Source organism: Neoarius graeffei, chromosome 5, assembly GCF_027579695.1.
Source record: "Neoarius graeffei isolate fNeoGra1 chromosome 5, fNeoGra1.pri, whole genome shotgun sequence".
Taxonomy (NCBI): domain Eukaryota; kingdom Metazoa; phylum Chordata; class Actinopteri; order Siluriformes; family Ariidae; genus Neoarius; species Neoarius graeffei.
The window spans coordinates 2411880-2431262 of NC_083573.1; the positions used below are offsets into that span (position 1 = coordinate 2411880).

The 19383-nt window shown below is 42.4% G+C and overlaps 1 protein-coding gene across 1 annotated transcript in view; it reads left to right on the forward strand.

Moving 5' to 3' along the window:
• Positions 1–3887: 3887 nt before the first annotated feature.
• The window catches only part of LOC132886382 (tRNA modification GTPase MnmE-like), a 34311-nt gene continuing 18815 nt past the window's right edge, over positions 3888–19383 (forward strand). The window contains exon 1 of the mRNA XM_060920970.1: positions 3888–4082. The gene's annotated coding sequence lies outside the window, so the exon portion shown is untranslated. The remainder of the gene's footprint in view (positions 4083–19383) is intronic.

The window sequence follows — 19383 nt, forward strand, 5'->3', positions numbered from 1 at the left end:
AAAGGAACAGCTGGAGGACCAAATTGCAGCTCATTAGGTCAATTGGCAATAGGTCATTAACATGACTGGGTATAAAAAGAGCATCTTAGAGTGGCAGCGGCTCTCAGAAGTAAAGATGGGAAGAGGATCACCAATCCCCCTAATTCTCTGCCGACAAATAGTGGAGCAATATCAGAAAGGAGTTTGACAGTGTAAAATTGCAAAGAGTCTGAACATATCATCATCTACAGTGCATAATATCATCAAAAGATTCAGAGAATCTGGAAGAATCTGTGTGTAAGGGTCAAGGCCGGAAAACCATACTGGGTGCCCGTGATCTTCGGGCCCTTAGACGGCACTGCATCACATACAGGCACACTTCTGTATTGGAAATCACAAAATGGGCTCAGGAATATTTCCAGAGAACATTATCTGTGAACACAATTCACTGTGCCATCCGCCGTTGCCAGCTAAAACTCTATAGTTCAAAGAAGAAGCCGTATCTAAACACGATCCAGAAGCGCAGACGTCTTCTCTGGGCCAAGGCTCATTTAAAATGGACTGTGGCAAAGTGGAAAACTGTTCTGTGGTCAGACGAATCAAAATTTAAAGTTCTTTATGGAAATCAGGGTCGCCGTGTCATTCGGACTAAAGAGGAGAAGGACGACCCAAATTGTTATCAGCGCTCGGTTCAGAAGCCTGCATCTCTGATGGTATGGGGTTGCATTAGTGCGTGTGGCATGGGCAGCTTACACATCTGGAAAGACACCATCAATGCTGAAAGGTTCTAGAGCAACATATGCTCCCATCCAGACGACGTCTCTTTCGGGGAAGACCTTGCATTTTCCAACATGACAATGCCAAACCACATACTGCATCAATTACAGCATCATGGCTGCGTAGAAGAAGGGTCCGGGTACTGAACTGGCCAGCCTGCAGTCCAGATCTTTCACCCATAGAAAACATTTGGCGCATCATAAAACGGAAGATACGACAAAAAAGACCTAAGACAGTTGAGCAACTAGAATCCTACATTAGACAAGAATGGGTTAACATTCCTCTCCCTCAACTTGAGCAACTTGTCTCCTCAGTCCCCAGACGTTTACAGACTGTTGTAAAGAGAAAAGGGGATGTCTCACAGTGGGAAACATGGCCTTGTCCCAACTTTTTTGAGATGTGTTGTCGTGAAATTTAAAAATCACCTAACTTTTCTCTTTAAATGATACATTTTCTCAGTTTAAACATTTCATATGCCATCTATCTTCCATTCTGAATAAAATATGGAATTTTGAAACTTCCACATCATTGCATTCCATTTATATTTACAATTTCTACTTTGTCCCAACTTTTTTGGGATCGGGGTTGTACAATGAACTTAGAAAGTTATTCACAGTTTGCTTTAACTACACACAAACACACTGAGTTTCCTTTCACGTTACATCTTCAGCAGAGATTTCCTGTAAATCACTTGAACTTTAAATAAACTCTGGCCTGAATGGGTGTCTCTTGGAAGGTGATAACCACATTCTACAATCATAATTATCTTTAATATCTTTATTAATTACACTGATATTAATTGTTGAGTCGAGACTGGGAACAAATCGACACCTCCCTTAAATCACTTAATTCTAACAGAGGGGATGTTATAATTACAGAACTTGTGAGTTTGTTTTGCATGAAGAGACTGAAAAGCAGAAACATTATGTTCAGCTATGTTTGAAAATATTTCGATTTTATGCAGAGGTGGAAAGTAACGAATTACATTACTCACGTTACTGTACTTGAGTAGCTTTTTTGTGCACTTATACTTTTTCAAGTAATTTTTAAAGAGTGTACTTTTACTTAAGTATGTTTTCTTTTAAGTAGTGTACTTCGGTACATTTTACATCACAACCGTTACTGAGTAAAAAAAATAAATAAATAAAAAATAAAAAAAGGCTAAAACGGAGAAGGGGAAATGCGTTCTGGAAATGAATCACGGGAAGGACAGTTGTCGCGCGCGCGAGTCTCACACAGACGATGGCGGACATGCACCGGCGCTTTAAGGGGGGGGGGGGGGGGGCTTCGGGGGGCTCAAGCCCCTGGGCCACAGCCAATCAGGGGCCTTGTAATATTAATAAAATAATAAACTGTCGGAATCGTGGGCCTACATTAATGTACGGATAGAAACAAGGTTAGAAATAAATGAGCGCACAGTAGCCTGCTGTAAGAGACATGGGGGATGTGGTTCGCGAAACGAACACCCACAACTGTACCGGAATAAAATGTAACAAAATGTAACGTCACGCACAAAAGCGCGCCAAAGACTGCAGACTACTGAGACACACATTTAGAGGCTTTGAAAGATGAAGCGTTCACATGTTAGCGGGGCTCATAAAAGGAAAAAAAGAGAGATGCAGGTAATGATAGAATCGTTGCCTAAAGTCACAGACTTTTTTAAGGTAAGGATCACCAATCTGTTCAGAATATCAGCTACTTATCAGTGATCAGCCTACAGCAGCTAGGCTATGTGCAGCTAGGCTAGATATGCTATGATCTGTCCAACAGTAAAATAAATCAGTTGTGATTTGAATACGTGTCGTGTGATTTTGAGTTATAATCCTGTTAGTATAATAGCATATTTCGATGGGGATAATAAAATGTCTAAAACGGCATCTACTGAAGAAATTGATGAAAATATTGTAGCCTAAAATGTTCACAGTTCGGGCAGCAGACAGAGTAAGCCACTGAAAGCCACTGCTGTCCAAAAAGAACAGTGTTGCTCATCTGCAGTTTGCAAAAGATCACGTGGACAAGCCAGAAGGCTATTGAAAAAATGTTTTGTGGACGGATGAGACCAAAATAGAACTTTTTGGTTTAAATGAGAAGCGTTATGTTTGGAGAAAGGAAAACACTGCATTCCAGCATAAGAACCTTATCCCATTTGTGAAACATGGTGGTGGTGGTGGTGGTAGTATCATGGTTTTGGCCTGTTTTGCTGCATCTGGGCCAGGATGGCTTGCCATCATTGATGGAACAATGAATTCTGAATTATACCAGCAAATTCTAAAGGAAAATGTCAGGACATCTGTCCATGAACTGAATCTCAAGAGAAGGTGGGTCATGCAACAGGACAACGACCCTAAGCACACAACTGGTTCTACCAAAGCATGGTTAAAGAAGAATAAAGTTAATTTTTGGAATGGCCAAGTCAAAGTCCTGACCTTAATGCAATGGAAATGTTGTGGAAGGATCTGAAGCGAGCAGTTCATGTGAGGAAACCCACCAACATCCCAGAGTTGAAGCTGTTCTTTATGGAGGAACGGGCTAAAATTCCTCCAAGCCGGTGTGCAGGACTGATCAACAGTTACTGCAAACATTTAGTTGCAGTTATTGCTGCACAAGGGGGTCACACCAGATACTGAAAGCAAAGGGTCACATACTTTTGCCACTCACAGGTATGTAATATTGGATCATTTTCCTTAATAAATAAATGACCAAGTATAATATTTTTGTCTCATTTGTTTAACTGGGTTCTCTTTATCTACTTTTAGGACTTGTGTGAAAATCTGATGATGTTTTAGGTCATATTTATGCAGAAATATAGAAAATTCTAAAGGGTTCACAAACTTTCAAGCACCACGGTAAGAGTCCACAAAGTCTCAAAGGAACTCTGTGTAAATTCTCAGCAAATAAAAGCCTCTCTCACATTGGCTAATGTTCCTGAATCCACCATCAGGAGAACACTGAACAACAATGGTGTGCATGGCAGGGCTGTAAAGAGAAATCTTCTGACGAAGGCAAAGTGTACTCAGGAAAACCTCAATGTTTATTGTTGTGCTGTTTAAATAAACGGTCCTTCAGTTCAGTTTTATGTTTACTTTATTAACACGCGTCCATTTTACGTTCGAGCTACCATGTCTGTCTCGATCTCGTCTACTCTCGTTCTACTCTGGCTGCTCTCGCGATAACTCAGTAACATTTAACTATACTACATTTATCAGTACAAGACAGATTTCCTGTAAATCACATGACACCGGCAGCTCAGGTGCTGCTTTGAATACAGACAGCCTGCTGCTCAGTTCAGGCTTCACAGAAGAAGCAGAATATCAGCGCATTAGAAGGTAGGTGAGGTGTTTGGGTTTGTTTTAAATGATCATAGTGATGCTTGAAATGGTTTCATTTTGTTCATCAAATTACTGGGCCTTGAGAGAAATTTATTGGGGAAAAATAGACAGAAAATATTCAAAACAAACGCGTGTTCAGTCACAGAATAGTGGGTGATGGTCATCTGATGCTCATTGTTTATTATTCAAACTCTCAGTGTTCTTCAATTAATAGAATGAATGCATGAATCATTTATTTGTAGAATCTCCTGTTTGTATTTTCTGCAGTGTAAAATGTAATTACATTTGGTTTAAAAAGCTGTTCCTTATATTGAATATAGAATAATACTTCTAAAATTGTTTGAAGTGACAGTCATACTTTAACTAACTGTCTCTTTCAGTTGCTGTGTTTAAACATAAGATAAAATATTTTCTATAGGAAAGTTCGCCAAACTAGAGCGTGACGTAATATTGCGCATGCGCATAAAATTGGTTGGCAATGTTTCAGTTTGTTCTGTCCTCTCTTGACTTTACAAACTGGACGGTTGAGTATAACTCTTACTCACAGGGAACTTTATTAAACACTTCTGTAGCTCACTCTTTAGTACAATGCAGTCTGTACTCATCGCAGGTACAACAACAACTGCGCATGTGCGGTGTTTCCTAATGCACTCTGTGTGTAAACAGCAGTATGAGACAATCCCATTGTTACATCCCTTTTCTTTTAAACAAAATAAACAACAGTGAAAGAAAATTTTCATTTTCTCTTTCTTTCTTTTTCAGTCTTCCTCTCAGATTAAAAGATAGCAGAATATCTTTGTGTCAACTCCTTAAACACTATTCATATTCACAAATACAACATCCTCAGGATATAAAGTGCAAACTTACCCATAGCTTTCAATCAGCTAAATTATACTCTCTATATCAGGGGTGCCCAAATTGATCCATAAAGGGCCATGTGGCTGCAGGTTTTCATTCCAGCCATGCAGCAGCACACCTGATTTGGCTCATTCAATCAACTGAACTGTCTTCACACAGTCAAATACTTGCAGCCACACCCACCCTTGATTAAAGGGTGGGTGTGTCAGTTGATTGAATGAGCCAAATCAGGTGTGCTGCTGCATGGCTGGAATGAAAACCTGCAGCCACATGGCCCATTATGGATCAATTTGGGCACCCCTGCTCTATATAGTGGAGCTTTTCATAAACAAATAACATTACAGTATGAAAGTCCAGGAACATAATTTTTTCCTTTTCACATTATAAAACACATATATATCCTTTAACATTTTCTCCATTCTCCTTCATTTGCATTTTTCCCCCCATGTCACCATCCCCTCAGTTACATACAAAGTCATTCAGTTACCTAGGTTTCTGAACTACACATCCAGACCTTGTAGTAACACTGTGATTGTTACCAGTGTCCTGTGCAGGCACCTGTGTCTCTCCTGTATCCACAGGCCTTGTTGGTGTTGGAGTAACTGTCTCAGTGTCCATGGCTCACCTGAGATGGCGGCGATTCCGTCTCAGGACACTGCCGGAGTCCAATTCCACTTTTTAGGATCTATGGTCCACTGGGGTCATAACCCTTGCTCTCTTCCGGGTTGTGTTTGGCTCAAGTGGCTGAACTTGCACATAGTCCCCAGCTTTTAGTGTGTCCATGTCCTTTGCTGTACGATTGTAATATTTTGCTTGTCTTTGTTGGTTAAGTATGAGTCCTTCTTTGGTGTGCATCACTTTTGGCCTCAAAAGGCTCTTTTTGATTGGCAGCAGAGTCCTTGTCCGTCTACTCAAGAGCCTCTGTGCTGGACTTGCATTCAGCCTTTGTGTTGGGGTGTTCCTATGATCAAGTATGGACCGATATGGATCCTGTCCAGACATCTTTGCCTTCTTCATAAACCGCTTGACTGTCTTGATGGCTGATTCTGCTTTCCCGTTACTTCGCGGGTAGCCAGGTGAGGAAGTAATGTGAGTGAATTCCTACTTTTGGCTGAATTTTTTTAACTCTCTGGAGGAATACTGGGGCCCATTGTCAGAAATGACAACATCTGGAATCCCCTGTCTGGCAAAGTGTGCTTTTAACCTCCTGATAACTGTGCTTGGCATTGTATCTGGGAGGTAATCAATTTCCCAAAAGTTGGAAAAATACACTACTGTTATCAGATAATCTCTGCCTTCAAAACTAAAGAGGTCAGTACCCACTTTAGCCCATGGTCTGTCTGTGATCTCATGCGGCTGAAGTGTCTCTTTCTGTTGCTTATGATCTACTGACCTGCATACGTTACACTTTGTCACAAATGTTCTTATGTGTTCATTCATACCTGGCCAATAAATGCATTCTCTTGCCCTCCTCAGGCATCCCTCAATCCCCAGATGTGATGAGTGAATCCGTTTGGTGATGTCTCCCTGTAGTGATTCAGGAATGACAACTCTCTCTCCCCTGAAAACAAGTCCATCCTGTGTGCTCAGTTCATCCTGAAAGGAAAAGTAGTGCTTGATGTCAACAGGTACATCTTTCTTGATTTGTTGCCACCCTTTCTGTATGGTGTTGATCAGGGTCTGCAGCTTTTTGTCTGTCTGTGTTGCAGCACGTATCTCACTCAGCCTCTCTGCTGAGATTTGTACAAAAGCCACCATGTTGACAACCTCAACCTCCCAGTCTCTCTGGCTTTTGTGACTGTCTTTCAGATACGTTCTGCTCAATGTGTTGGCCAGTAGCATGTCACAACCTGGAACATAAGTAACATTTAGGTCATATTTTTGCAGTCTCAACAACATTCTCTGAAGTCGTTTCGGTGCATTCCACAGTGATTTCTTGATGATATTTTCAAGTGGTTTGTGGTCTGATTGTACATTAACAGGTCGGCCATATGCATACTGATGGAACTTTTCCATCCCAAATACTATAGCGAGGCACTCTTTTTCAATCTGGGCATAGCCCCTTTCTGTCGGTGTTAGTGTCCTGCTCCCGTACGCCACAGGTCTGCCATTTTGTGCCAAAGCTGCTGCCAACCCGGTTTCACTGGCGTCACACTGCAGTGTAAGCTCTATCTCTGGCTCATAGTATTTCAAGACCGGTACATGTGTTATTTTGTCTTTTAGTCTCTTGAATGCATTCTCTTGCACCTCAGACCACTCCCACAGACTCTCTTTGTGTGTGAGCTGCCTCAGTATCTCGCAGTCATCTGAGAAGTGTTCATAAAACTTGGCCAAATAGTTCACCATCCCGACCAGTTTCTGGACGCCTTTAATGTCTGTAGGTGGTGGCATGTCTGTGATGGCTCGAACCTTCTCAGGATCAACTTTCAAACCCTCAGCTGTGAGAAGGTGTCCGATGTAAGGCACCTCCTGCTTTCTGAGCTTGAGTTTTTCTGCATTCAACTTGATGTTCCTCTTTCTGCATCTCTGAAGGAACTGTCGGAGTTTGTTGTCATGGTCTAGACTCGCTCTCTGCATTGTTTCACCTTCTCCTGTGATGAGAACATCATCCGCTATGATGTGGATGCCTGGCAAGCCTTCCAGTGCTTGCATCAGCTTGCGTTGAAAAACCTCTGGCGCTGGGCTTATACCCATTGGCATCCTGAGCCACGTAAATCTCCCAAAAGGTGTGGCAAAAGTCGTAAGGTAGCTTGATTCTGCTCCTAGCTTCACATGCCAAAATCCATATTTTACATTGCAGACAGTGAAAACTTTTGCCTTTGACATGTCTGGCAAAATGTCATTGTAGAACCAGAGCAAGTGGGTGGAGCGCAGAAGCACGGCAGGCCAGAACTGAGTTCTCAAAAACTCTTTTATTTTTAATGATATGTGTGGCTTTTCAGCTCATTCACTCTCTCACACATGCATTCGGGTCAGGAGAGAGCTCCCTTTCTCTGCTCTCTCTCTCTCCTTTTATAGGGTGCGGTCACTGGGGAAGACACACAAACACAGGTTAACTCACATCAGGTGCAGTGATTCTGCCACTTACCTTCCCTGACTCCGCCCTCCATTCACAGACCGATGCTTGACCACGCCCTTGCTGCCACATACCCCCACCGCCCAACTCAGGCTGGGGAGCCATCCGGCCTGCAGTTGACTCCCCCCCCCCCCCCCCCCCTTGATGGGAGAGGAAATCCGCCATGACCCCTGCCTGTGGACCACCTTGAACTTTAACGGCTAGAGTGCCAGATACCAACGGGTGATCCGCGCATTGGCATCCTTCATGCGGTGGAGCCACTGGAGGGGGGCATGGTCCGACCAGAGGCTGAAGGGCATCCCAGTAGGTAGTAGCAGAGGGTGAGGACCGCCCACTTGATGGCGAGGCACTCCTTTTCTGTGGTGCTGTACCGGCCCTCATGCACCAACAGCTTCCGGCTGACGTACAGCACTGGACAATCTTCCCCCTCCACCTCCTGGGACAGAACAGCCCCCAGCCCTCTGTCCGACGCATCCGTCTGCAAAACAAAGGGGAGAGAAAAGTCAGGGGAGTGTAACAGTGGCCCCCCACACAGTGCAGCCTTTACCTCAGAGAAAGCCCGCTGGCATTGCTCTGTCCACTGGACCAGATCTGGTGCCCCCTTTTTAGTGAGATCAGTCAGCGAGCTGATGATGTCCAAATAATTAGGTATAAACCTATGATAGTAGCCAGCCAGTCCCAGGAACTGTCTCACCCCCTTTTTGGTCTTGGGCCTCGGGCAGGCCACAATTGCTGCTGTCTTATTAATTTGAGGACGCACCTGCCCATTGCCCAAGTGGACGCCCAGATACTGTACTTCCAACCGCCCAATAGCACACTTCTTCGGGTTGGCTGGGAGAACCGCTTGCCTCAGCGACCCTTAGATGTTTTAGGTGTCGTGGCCAGTCATTACTATAAATAATGATATCGTCCAAGTATGCGGCCGCGTAGGTGGCGTGGGGGCGGAGGACCCTATCCATCAGCCGCTGGAACATAGCTGGCGCCCCAAACAGCCTCAAAGGAAGTGTGATGAACTGGTGTAAGCCAAATGCTATGGAAAAGGCCGTTTTCTCTTGGGATAATGGAGTCAAGGGGATCTGCCAATATCACTTTGTCAAATCCAGTGTTGAATAAAAACGAGCCGTGCCTAGTTGATCAAGTAACTCGTCAATACGAGGCATTGGGTATGCATCAAATTTAGACACCGGGTTGATTTTTCTATAGTCCACACAGAACCGGACCGACCCATCGGCCTTGGGACACAAGACCACCGGGCTGCTCCAGTCACTGTGGGACTCCTCAACAATGCCCATTTCGAGCATGGCCTCGAGTTCTTCCCGAACCACCTTTTTTTTGTGTTCGGGCAGTCTGTAATGGTGGCTGCACACTACCACCCCCGGGAGCGTCTCAATGTGGTGTTCTGCGAGGTGGGTGCGGCCGGGCAGGGGCGAGAATATGTCAGAGAATTCTGTCTGCAACTGGGCGACCTCTGTGAGTTGGGTCGGAGAGAGGTGGTCTCCACAGGGGACCGGCGCAGTGGGTGATGTCAATTTTAGTTTTTGAAACTCCGTCCCCAGCTCCGCCTTCTCTGGAACCACCGACACCAATGCCACGGGGACCTCCTCATTTCAAAGTTTTAACAGATTGAAGTGGTAAATCTGTAATGCACCACCCCGTCCATTCGCCGCACCTCATAGTCGACGTCCCCGACTCGCCATGTGACCTCAAAGGGTCCTCGCCACCTGGCGATCAATTTGGAGCTCAACATGGGCAACAACACGAGCACTTTATCTCCCAGTGTGAATTCCCTAAGGCGCGTGCCCCTGTCGTACAGACGGACTTGACGTTCTTGGGCCTGGCGCAAATTCTCCTGGGTTAGGTGCGTGAGGGTGTGGATTTTGGTGCGCAGGTCGATAATGTATTGAATTTCTTTTTTGCTTGTTGAAGGTCCCTCCTCCCAATTTTCACGCAGCACATCTAAAATGCCACGCGGTTTATGCCCGTATAATAATTCGAACGGGGAGAACCCCGTGGAGGCTTGTGGGACCTCTCGCACTGCAAATAACAGGGGCTCGAGCCATTTATCCCAGCTGTGTGCGTCCTCGCTTACAAATTTTCGAATTATGTTCTTGAGGGTGCGGTTGAACTGTTCGACTAAGCCATCTGTTTGTGGGTGATAAACGCTGGTGCGGATAGGCTCAATTCCCAGTAACTCATACAGTTCGCGTAGTGTGCATGACATAAACGTAGTGCCTTGATCAGTCAGAATCTCTTTGGGGATTCAGACTCGGGAGATGACGCGGAAGAGTGCTTCCGCAATACTGCATGCTGAGATATTGCGAAGAGGCACTGCTTCCAGATATCGCGTTGCATAGTCCACCAGAACTAAAATAAAGCAGTATCCTCGTGTTGACCGATCTAATGGCCCGACGAGATCCATCCCGATTCTTTCCAACGGGGTCTCGATTAATGTCAGATGGCGCAAAGGAGCTTTTGGAATGGCCGCTGGATTTACTAACTGGCATTCGTGGCATGCTGTACACCACCTACGGACATTGCCGTGAATCCCTGGCCAATAGAACCGGGCCATTATTTGGGCTAGTGTCTTATCCTGCCCCAAGTGTCCGGGCATGGAATTAAAGTGAGCTGCCGGGAATATAAATTCCCGGCGGCTCTTTGGGATCAAAAGCTGTGTTATCGGTTCCTTCGTCTGAGTGTCCTGCGTCACTCGGTATAACCTATCATTAATAATGGAGAGATAGGGGAAAGACGGGGTGGCATTTGGCTGGAGTGTTTAACCATCAATTACTCTCACTTGGTCAAACGCATGCCACAGAGTCTCGTCTCGCGACTGCTTTAACGGGAAATCCACGAGGGATTCCCCAAGAGAGGGAGGAGGAGCCTGCTGCTCCTCACTCTGATGCGATGATGACTGTTGGGGTTCACCCAGAAAGAGACCCCGATTCCTTCATGAGCCCCCTCGGATCCGAGGACGAGAATGATCAGGTCGAGAGAAACAGACAAGGGAACACCACAGAGTTCACATGCCAGTTTATTCGCACAGTCACTTCATCAAAATGAAAACATTTTTGAAAACGTCTTATAGTGTCTCTGTGTTTATGTTTTGTCTTCATGTGTGTGTGTGTGATGGGTGTGCGTCTATGTGGAAGTGTGTAATGATCTTGAATCAATCATAATATAATAACATTTTTGCTGACAGTAAGGTACAGATAGATATCAGAGTTTCGGCTTATGGTCAATATTATGGTTAGAGCATGGAATGTCTAAACACAGAATGTCTAGTCTACAGAGAAGGTCAAAGACACTAGTTTGCACAGAAAGGATCTAATAATTGACATGAATAATTCTTAACACATGAATGTGTGTTCAGTCAGTAAATTACATCTTGATTTCATCAACATAAGTAAAATAACAAATAACAATATGTCTTTAATAATGCTAAAACAAGGAATGTTATAAGAAAATAAACATAAAAATAAGAACAACTTAAACATAAGAACAATGAGAATATGTCTGAAAGAGAGAGAACAATTAAACAACTAACAGGATTAAACTCATAACTAAATTAGGTTAATGCTTTTAAACTAAAAACCCTTAGAATCATAAGATCTTAATTATAATTATAATGTCATTATGAAACTAATCTAGAACTATAAAACTAACATTAATCACGGAATGCATTCATTAATTACGGGATCCAAATCACTACCATAGTATATTTCAATATATTTCAGTATATTTCATAGCTTTTATGAAGCTATGACCTAAGTTTCAACTGAATGAATTAACATAAACATGAACTTTAATTCTACCATTTGAGTGTGTGTGAGTCGATCTGACACTAAAACAGACCTTCAGACACTTCTCTGTTCAAAATACACTCTCATATCAAAGAATAAACAAAATGTTCCCAAACAATGTCCAGCCGGACCTAAGGTCGTTTTTTAACTGAACCTTAAGTTAATCCTTAATTTTGTCACCATTTTAATATTACTGCCTTCTGGGTCAAGAATAATACTTATATAAACCTAACAATCCCCCCCTTTGATAATAGTATCACTATTATCAAATCCTAGCATCCTCATGATCATATATGTGATTACATCGAGAATTAATCCTGAGTTAATCTTTGCCCTTCTTGACGTATATTGGTGCTCAGAGGGTGGGCATGCCCAATCAGCCCTCGTCCCACCTCACCGGAGCTTAGAGAAACTCAAAACCTCTTAATTCCCAGATACACGCTACTTCCTTCAGAGTAATTTGTTCTAAAACAGTGAGGGGAAAAATGAAATTAGAAGGCATATCGACCTATAGTGAGAACAGAGTCCTGTAAGAATACAGAGTTTCAGAGCATAGAGATGTGTAATAATAGTAGAGAACGGCATCAGATGAAAGACATAACACATTCGTGTGGTGTGCGCTTGTGCAGTCCAGTTAGCGAAGTTAGTCCAGAAGATGTTGTCTCGAAGTCCAGCTCGAGCGGGTAACCCTGCTCCAAGCAATGAAGTCCAGCTCGAGCGGGTAACCCTGCCCCGAGCAATGAAGTGGTCCAGAAGGCTCGGGCGGGTAACCCTGCCCCGAGCAAAGATGAAGCAGTCACGAAACCCGTGATGAGGACTGTCATGGTTGTAGTGAGGATGATTGGTTCCAAATGGGGCGCAAGATCTCTTCCCCTCTTTGTTCACAACGTCTTGAGGATTCTGTCGAATCTGTGTAGAGCTCAGAAATAGAGAGAGAGAGAGAGAGAGAGAACTGGCCAGAGGGAGACTAGATAGGGACACAAAAAGCGTTAATAGCAGCAAACTTGTTATTGTAACACAACTTTGTTATGGAGCCTTCTTCAATCGAGTGGCATGGATCCACTGTGGAAAAAGATCAGTTAAAACAGCAGTAGAAGTAATGGCGACTATGTCTGCAGGCCCATTATATCGTTTTCCCAATTGTCCAAATAATTACTTTAAAAAATCACACCAGCACTTGTCTCCCACGTGAAAGGGTGGTGGAGATAATATTGTATTATTGACCTTGGTACAAATTTTATGCAACTTATCTATAAGGGCTGCAGAATACTCATCCATATGCATTTTCAAATCAGAGGTACCCGGAGCCGGAGTTCCCTTCTTCCAGGGGAGAATAATTTCTTGGTGTCACACGAATTTCAGCCAGAATGAATTATGGATTACAGAACCAAACCTGTGTCCTGCATGACCTTAATTAATTTGTCTTTCAATGTTCGATTAGTACGTTCTACGATACCAGAGGATTGAGGAATGTGAAAACACCAGTTTAGTTTAGAGATACTTACAAAGGTTTTGTGTGACTTTTGAGGTAAAACGGGTACCCTTGTCTGAGTCTATGGCATTTGAAACCCCATAACTATAACAATAATTATTAATATTGATTTCTTATTATTTTATTGTTGTTATTTCATTGTTCTGCTTTTATTGTTTGTTTTCTTTTTTATTGTCCAGTGTTCTTAGGTACTTTGAAAGGCACTTATAAATAAAATGTATCATTATTATTATTTTTATAACTAGGTATTAAAACGAGTAACTACCTTCGTGTTCTCTCGAGAACAGGGAAAAACTTCTACCCATTTAGAGAATTTGTCCACAATCAAGATGACAAAAATCAAATGAGAAAGAAAGAGCGTATGTCTCATGCAGAATATCAGGCTGATATTGACTGAACACACAGAATAACCACAGAGGTGTGATAATCTCATCTCATTATCTGTAGCCGCTTTATCCTTCTACAGGGTCGCAGGCAAGCTGGAGCCTATCCCAGCTGACTATGGGCGAAAGGTGGGGTACACCCTGGACAAGTCGCCAGGTCATCACAGGGCTGACACATATGGCCCTTTTCCACTACCCTTTTTCAGCTCACTTCAGCTCGCTTCAGCTCACTTCAGCCCGACACGGCTCGCGTTTCGACTACCAAAAACCAGCACGACTCAGCTCGTTTCAGCCCTGCTTAGCCCCTAAAACTCGCACCGTTTTGGAGTGGGGCTGAAGCGAGCCAAGCCGTGCCGAGTGAGGCTGGGGGCGTGAGCAGACACTCCCCTGTGCACTGATTGGTGAGGAGGAGTGTCCTCACATGCCCACACACGCCCCGCGAGCACGCTGGGATCTGTAAACACCGTAAACCCGGAAGGAGAATAATTACGAATTACGAGAATTTCTGAAGCCTTATGCGCCTCGCCTCATCTATACGCTCTTGCCAGTATCTGTCGGCGTTGTCGGTGACAACAAGCCACAGCACCAAGACCAGCAACACTAACGACTCCATGTCCTCCATGTTTATTGTTTACTATTCGGGTTGTGAGACTACCGCTTAAAAGCTCACTGATGTCACTGTTTGCGCTGCTTAACGACATCACCTGACGTCCACCCACTTTCGCTAACTCCACCCAATGTGTCCACCCACTTCCAGCCAGCACGGTTCAGCGCGGTTGTAGTCGAAATGCAACTCCAACAGCCCCGCTCAGCTCGACTCAGCACGGCACGGCTCAGCCCAACTCAGCCGCGTTTGTAGTGGAAAAGCGGCAATAGACACAGACAACCATTCACACTCACATTCACACCTACGGTCAATTTAGAGTCACCAGTTAACCTAACCTGCATGTCTTTGGACTGTGGGGGAAACCGGAGCACCCGGAGGAAACCCACGCGGACACGGGGAGAACATGCAAACTCCACACAGAAAGGCCCTCGCCGGCCCCGGGGCTCGAACCCAGGACCTTCTTGCTGTGAGGCGACAGCGCTAACCACTAGGTGTGATAATATTATAAATTATAAAACAAGAACCGTCTGAGGGTTTAGAACAAGAACCATCAACAAAGATCCCTAGAGGGCTGGAGGGAAGAGATCAGACCTGATACTAGTAGTATGTACGATTTTTTAGACAGACAATATCAGTGTCATCCCAAGTATCATCCCGAGAATTAAGGAGGCGTGCGAGAGCGCGACCTACATTATCAAAAGAGGATGTGACACGAATTACGAGATTGTTAGTAGAACAGAGAATAAATAGTCATATGTTAATCTAATTATCTATTAAATTACTGATTAATTAATTTAATGGGTCTGTCAATTTTACAACCATCAAACCATCAAAGCACATGCGGAGACAGCCCCCAGACACGCAGGTAAGCCTTGAGCAACAATGTCTAATGTTTTAATGTTTTGGATAAAAACGCACAATGATGCATCCCCCCCCCCCCCCCCCCCACGTTCCCCAGAGGCCGTGCCCCGGTGTCCACAGGCATAGAGGTGGAAGGGCTTGAAGTGAGCAGGTAACCCAGGGGCGGAACAAAGGGTGCTTCTGAGGGAGTGATAAGCAACCACCATAGCATCAGTCCAGGTCAAAGGATGTTGCAGTGGAGGAGGTTTTGTGTCTAGAATGACAGCCTTGAGAAAGTTCAAAAGTTCAAATACTTAAGTGTCCATGCAATATTGCAGCTTGGTTCTGGAAACCTTAAAGCCCTTATGCGCCAGATGTTGGAGCAGGCACAAGTGTCAGTGTCTTGGCAGATTTCTGGTGACTCAGCAGATACCAGAACACACAGACCACAGAGTCCTGAGGGAGGGAGAAGGTCACAGAGCACGTTATGAATTACAGCTGAAAGAAAAAAAAACAGCAGGAGAGTCAAATGAAACCTCGAGTCCAAACGCTATCTCCTCATGTGCGTGGAAAAAAAGGCAGAACAGAGATCATTAATGTCAGGAACCTGTGATATTACAGAAGAAACAATCAATTCATTAATCTTACGTAAATCTTGTGTAAAGTGTCTCACCACGCCTTGCTCGAGAAGAGACTGTAGGATGACATGGATCCAGAGAGAGAGGTATTGCTTATTATAAACAGGATGCACATGAATAGTTTCATGTCAATTTAAGTTCCAGGTTGCAGTGTAACAAAATGCGGAAAGGTTCAAGGACAATTAGTACTTATACAAGCCAATGTATCATAATCATGATAATTTATGAAGTTTTTTCTTAATGGTTAAACAAAGATAAACCCAAGTCTCCGATTTATAAACAAAAAGTTATTCAAGAAACGTTTGTTAACTGTTTCTTGCTGAAAAAAATTATGGTTAACTAAATACATTAAAAGCCTATCCATTCCATATCCTCTGTGGTTTTTAAAGGCAAAAGTATGGAGGTTTAAAACTCAGCAAACAGTTAATCAGAGCATTTCATATCAATAGTTTGAAATTAGGAGGAACATGTTTAAGCTTAGCCTCATAAGTAGCAATAAGTTTAAAGAAAGATAAGGAGATAAAAAACAGGGCAAATTGAAATGACAAACAATTTCACTGAATGTAATTTGAATAAAATTGAATAGCTGATAAGCACTCTTTGTTGGATTCGATATGTGACCGAGACTGAAAATACATTTTTAATTCAATTAACAGTATTAATGGGAATTGGTTGTCTTGGACATTTTGACTTTATGTATATGGAATTTACCTAATAATATAAAGAGATTACTTATTAAATTTATTATTGTGAGAAAGTGCCAAAAATAATGATTTTCTCTGCCCAGTGCAGATTTCTGTGGCTGTCCTTGCCTGCTATTCTTGCATGAGTTGTTTATATTATAGCTCTCTGTAACAGTCTGGGAGCTCTTATCTCAATGTTCACTGAGAAAAGAGACAAAGCATATTGCTACGGAACAATTATTCAAAATATTATATATTATAATAGGACGACAATTATTCAAAAAATGTCAAAAATGAAGTAAAGAGCGGGTTAGCTCGCTGTTGAACTAATTTCATGCTTCCCAGACAAGACAAGTCCACATTTCGCTAAAACGCGTCAGAAACAGGAGTATATAGGATATTTAAAGGTTAGAATTACATATGATTAATAAAAATGCCACCACACCAGCGGCAGTGAGAGCGCCGAATCCTAACCACTAGACCACCACACGATCAGTTTAAAATGTTTTAGATCAACATTAAACATTAAACTTTTCGGCATTTCCATTCACACGTAGGGTAAATATATTTGATGCCTTTTATTATGCCTTTAAACAGGAAGTGGTATAATACTCGATATTTTAAAAATGATTCCTGATAAATATCTTCAAATCTGAAAGTGATATTTGATTTGGCTGAATTAATCAAACTCTAAGCCTTAAATATATTTCTTCTGTTTTTACCATGTCTGTTTAATTTAAGTGAATGTTTTAAAATGGTTTTTGTGTTGTATTTGCTTGTACAGTTATTTCATTATTTAAGGTCTGAACGCATAGAATTACTGCCCAAATCTGAGGAGACGAGAGTTTTGCCCTAAAGAGCTGTTTTTTCTTTTATCCAGTGCGCATGCCCAGTTCACAAGCATCATGGGAACTGGAGTTCTCATGTTATTTTGCCGTCACATACTTCGTATTCATCATTTATAAGATCTAGACATGAAACTGCATTAATAGCTGCACTATTAATTATTAAAACGCATTAATAGTCTTGTAGAGTGCTCGCGGACCACTCGTGACTTTCCTGATAACCCTCCAGTTACAAGTTTCGGACTATCAACACACAATGAATATAAAATAAAATGCAGATGATCTACTCACCAAACGCTGAAACTAATTGATTAAGAAGCAGATTTTTCCTCTGATGATGTTAAGGGAAGAGGATCTCTTCTCTTGGATTTCTAATAGTGATGAGATTCACAAAAGATTCGGATCTTCTTCGGGACGAAACATAAATGACTCGATTGAGCGAATCGATCGGTACAGACGCTACATTTGTTGAGTTCATGCACACGTAATGGTTTGAGGAAAGTTCATACTTTAATTTCATGCAGCATGAAAGTGTGATTATTGTTTACAATTTGAAAACAGGAATACAAATAAGGTTTCCGTAGTTTCTGAGTCAAGAATCAAGAGTGAATCAAGTAAATTGATTCACACGCATGCGAGTTTGTTCTAAAGAATCGATTCAGTGAAACTTTCGTTGAGATCATAATGCACACCCATGTCAACTGATACAGAATGACCGTATTTTATACGGATTTGATTCAATAAACATAGTATACGGGCGTACAAATAAAGTTATACGGATTCTTTTGAACAAAAAAAACCCTTCAATATTTATTTAGAGCTATAATCAATTCCCACAATGATAAAAGAGCACATAACATTTACACTTCGTAGTTTTTTTGTCAAACATTGAAGCTTTGTATTCATTCTTAAAGTTTATTGAATAAAAAGTACCTGGGATATATCATTGTTAATTATCATTCAAATTTTAGGTAAATCATTTTAATTTGCATCTTATAAGGATTTTGTAAGGGAAATAAGGATTTTGGAAGTTGGTTAAACAGGTTTGATTGACCAAAGGTTTGACATTTATGCACACCAGGAACACAGTTCTGACTGTTCATGTCCAGAGTACTGATTTGTTGTTTCATTATTTTGTGCATATCCAGTAATGCCTTATATAAATGCTATAACAATTAAAGATACATTACACAGCTCCTCGAGATTGCAAATACCTGGATGAGGATAAATCAAAACTGAGTCGGCCAAATTGTCTAGAATCTGTGTAGAATGCTAAACCACATCTAATCCCGTGGGTTTTTTTCTCGGGGTCCGGGTACCTTAATACAATAATACAATTAATATAATACAATTAATATAATACAATTTTTATAATACAATTTTTCCCCCCATGGTGGCTGCACGAAGGAATCAAAGATTAAAAGCACGCTCTTCTCGTGACAGCTCTTTCACTTCACGAGGATCACCTTCCCGTAAACAAATTACGAGGTTTACCAGTCTTCCCGTGGCTCTACCAAGCCCCGTCACGTCCCGTAAACAAGAGTCTAAAAAGTCTACGAGGTTCCCCAAAATGTCCTGTGCCTCTACACGAGGTTTACCAACCTGAATTGGGTCTCTTTTCTTTTTTTTTTTGAAATTACTACCAACCAGGCGGAAGTCTAACCAATCAAATTATAAATTAAAATTAATTTACTCACCTGGTTGGCAGTATCCCACTTCTGACACCAAATTGTTGGGGTTCACCCAGAAAGAGACCCCGATTCCTTCATGAGCCCCCTCGGATCCGAGGACGAGAATGATCAGGTCGAGAGAAACAGACAAGGGAACACCACAGAGTTCACATGCCAGTTTATTCGCACAGTCACTTCGTCAAAATGAAAACATTTTTGAAAACGTCTTATAGTGTCTCTGTGTTTATGTTTTGTCTTCATGTGTGTGTGTGTGATGGGTGTGCGTCTATGTGGAAGTGTGTAATGATCTTGAATCAATCATAATATAATAACATATTTTTGCTGACAGTAAGGTACAGATAGATATCAGAGTTTCGGCTTATGGTCAATATTATGGTTAGAGCAT